Raw genomic sequence first — 3,934 nt, 5'->3', positions numbered from 1 at the left:
AATAGAGATAATTCTGGGGGTCCTTGACATGAAATATTGATCACCACTGACACAGAAACATGAGGTATTTCAGAAAACTGTCAGGATTTAGAAGATTTTTTTTTCTTTTCTCCGACGTCGGGTCTAAATGAATTAAAGCACCTCACAGCAGCTTTACCTCTTTTAATGCGTACCACTCACCCACTTCCACTCCAGCCCTGCGTTGCATTCACCACAGACAAGACAGAGAAATCCTAATTTGACACACAGCTGGAGTTCTCTGTGACGCATGGCTTCAGTATACTGTTCTTATATGTGAGATAATATACTTTTGTTTCGGGAACATTAATATCCCAGTGCTTCATGTGCACAAATATGGCTGTTATTGAGTTCAGCGCACAAACCCAAACACATGACACGTCACAGACACACAGCCAGGGGATAAGGTGAGGGTTTAAGAAGGTTTATTTGGGCATGGTTGGAATGACAGGCTGACTGGCAGGTGAGCACAGACAGACAGACAGACAGACAGACATACAGACAGACAGACGAGGAAGGAAGGATGACGCTGAGTACAAGGTATACAATCTAGGAAACAAATATGAAGAAGTCAAACCCTGGAGGTCTGAACCGTGCCACGACCACTCAGTGGTGGCAGGGACGGATTATATGACTTGTGCCAAGTGTGCACCGTGCACATGGGGTCCTTGCAGACCACGGCCATCTTGCCATCCCAGTTTGGAAGCACTCGTTTTCAGTGAGGCAACGTCCTGCTGCCTCCTGCATTATGTGCACATTCAAAACAGGTGCTACGCAGGGCGGTTGAGTGATATCTAACGAGCACTTCCAAACTGCAACACTTAGAAAAATAATCACCTGCAAGGAAAGAAAGTATAGCTCATAACAACATGTCTACGCAGGATTTTTATGACACAAACACTTTGAGGATAGAAAGAGGATAATTCAAGCTTTTTGTATACAGCTGCAATGTTGGTGAGTTTGACGTTGTTTAATATAATCAGATAGAGGACTTTTCTGTTTGGATGAATGGGCTGTCAATCGGATAGGACTTTTCTGTGTGGATGTATGGGCTGTCAATCGGATAGGACTTCTCTGTTTGGATGAATGGCCTGTCAATCAGATAGAGGACATTTCTGATTGGATGTATGGGCTGTCAATGGGACATTGCACCTTGTTAGCACCCTGTCATTAACTTATATGCCATTTCTATATTATGATAGTTTATGATACACAATGTGTTACAGTTGCATTAATTCCCCCACTTGATGAAGCACCTCATGGGAGAAATGTTCACTTTTAAAGAATAAAAAAAACCTGACAGGAGCAGCGCAGCATATATGGTGTGAGGTGAGGACATTCCCTTAGTTTTTCTTCACCTATACATTCACCCAGTCAGTCACACACAGACGGCAACCATGCATTCAGTCACCAATCTGCTCTATTGGAATCAGTTGGGGTTTGGGGGGGTTCACCTTGCTCAAGGACACTTTGACATGCCAGGTGGAGCCGTGGATTCAAACCCCGGGGGAAACCTCTGGTTTCCTGAAACAGCCACTTTACCTCCTGAGTCATCCCGAGTTATCCCTGCATGGTATATCCAATCTGGTAACCATGCACCCATTTTCAAAACAAATATGGGTGAATTCTCCTTCTTCTACAGTCAGCACCGCCACCCAAGTGTGGAATGCCCTGCATGACCCCCTCCCTCAAAACATGCAAATCACTTGCATCTTTTAAAACAGGCCTCTAAAATTCACCTTTCAGCATGCCAGGGACCCCCCACAAAAGAGAATATTTTTACGGCTCTAGCAGATTCTCAACCAGTTTAATTTCAAGGACCCCCCCATTTTGACCTGCATTAATCTACGGACCCCCATTTAATGGCACTTCCATCTCTGGGACCCTCAATTTATATTGTAAAATCAATGTTAATTTTACTCTGAGAGTGTACAAATGGAACCATTAGAGTAACTCTAAGAGTCCACTCTCAGAGTTACAGACCCATAAGGGTCCACTCTCAGAGTTACAGACCCATAAGAGTCCACTCTCAGAGTTACAGACCCATAAGAGTCCACTCTCAGAGTTACAGACCCATAAGAGTCCACTCTCAGAGTTACAGACCCATAAGGGTCCACTCTCAGAGTTACAGACCCATAAGAGTCCACTCTCAGAGTTACAGACCCATAAGGGTCCACTCTCAGAGTTACAGACCCATAAGAGTCCACTCTCAGAGTTACAGACCCATAAGGGTCCACTCTCAGAGTTACAGACCCATAAGAGTCCACTCTCAGAGTTACAGACCCATAAGAGTCCACTCTCAGAGTTACAGACCCATAAGAGTCCACTCTCAGAGTTACAGACCCATAAGAGTCCACTCTCAGAGTTACAGACCCATAAGGGTCCACTCTCAGAGTTACAGACCCATAAGAGTCCACTCTCAGAGTTACAGACCCATAAGGGTCCACTCTCAGAGTTACAGACCCATAAGAGTCCACTCTCAGAGTTACAGACCCATAAGGGTCCACTCTCAGAGTTACAGACCCATAAGGGTCCACTCTCAGAGTTACAGACCCATAAGAGTCCACTCTCAGAGTTACAGACCCATAAGGGTCCACTCTCAGAGTTACAGACCCATAAGGGTCCACTCTCAGAGTTACAGACCCATAAGAGTCCACTCTCAGAGTTACAGACCCATAAGGGTCCACTCTCAGAGTTACAGACCCATAAGGGTCCACTCTCAGAGTTACAGACCCATAAGGGTCCACTCTCAGAGTTACAGACCCATAAGAGTCCACTCTCAGAGTTACAGACCCATAAGGGTCCACTCTCAGAGTTACAGACCCATAAGAGTCCACTCTCAGAGTTACAGACCCATAAGGGTCCACTCTCAGAGTTACAGACCCATAAGGGTCCACTCTCAGAGTTACAGACCCATAAGGGTCCACTCTCAGAGTTACAGACCCATAAGGGTCCACTCTCAGAGTTACAGACCCATAAGAGTCCACTCTCAGAGTTACAGACCCATAAGGGTCCACTCTCAGAGTTACAGACCCATAAGGGTCCACTCTCAGAGTTACAGACCCATAAGGGTCCTAACGACCATTTAGCTGGGGACTCCCTGGAACTCCCTCTAGGACCCCTGGGGGTCCCCGGACCCCACTTGGGGAACCACTGTAATAAACCATTCAATCAATCAATCAATCAATCCCAGGGAGGATATATACAGTAGTGGGGCACAGCATACTGTACGGTATCGTCACGTAGGCAGACTGGTATTTGTCTGGAATTCCCCGGACCAGACACGTGCACAGAGTGTTAGAGGGGGCAGGGGCTGAAATCCCATGAGAGGGCACTTTTGGCCCAAAATAGCAGATCTACAAGCTCACAACGTGTCGCACTGCGACACGTTGAGAGCTTGATCAGCTAATTTCGGGGCGCAACCCAGCACTTAGCTAGTGGAGTGGGTGTGTAACAAATTAGTTCAATGCAAAATACTGCGTTCAAGTTCAGGAGACAGGAAAGAAGCAATTTCTCCTGAATGCTGCCTTCCGGCATGGAATGGAAAGGAGAGGAAAGGAGTGGCGTTTGCATTTCTTCCACCATGTAGTAAACGCTGCATTCGTGGTCTGGAGAGGGCAGTTGTTTTACAGACGGGTAAAAGGGCAGGGGGCTGTCTATGTGTGCACGTGCCTGCCCCAGACTGTATAGTATAAGCTCACTCAGCACTTAAATATCCACGTTTCTTGCAGGCTATAATTTAAATAGCTCCAAATAAATGTGAACGTTGATGCCAGTGGAGGTATGTGTTGGCTCAGAGGTCAGAGCTGGGTGTGAGTGATCAGTAACATGCATGAAATGCATGTTTATGTGTATTTTTAAGAGGTGCAACCACTTCATAAAAGATGGAGTGCCACAAATGTTGTATTTTTCCAGT

This window comes from Protomyctophum parallelum (genome assembly GCF_964188405.1).
Source record: "Protomyctophum parallelum genome assembly, chromosome: 10".
Lineage (NCBI taxonomy): Eukaryota > Metazoa > Chordata > Actinopteri > Myctophiformes > Myctophidae > Protomyctophum > Protomyctophum parallelum.
The sequence above is the reverse complement of the archived record's forward strand: the minus strand, read 5'-3'. Positions refer to the sequence as shown.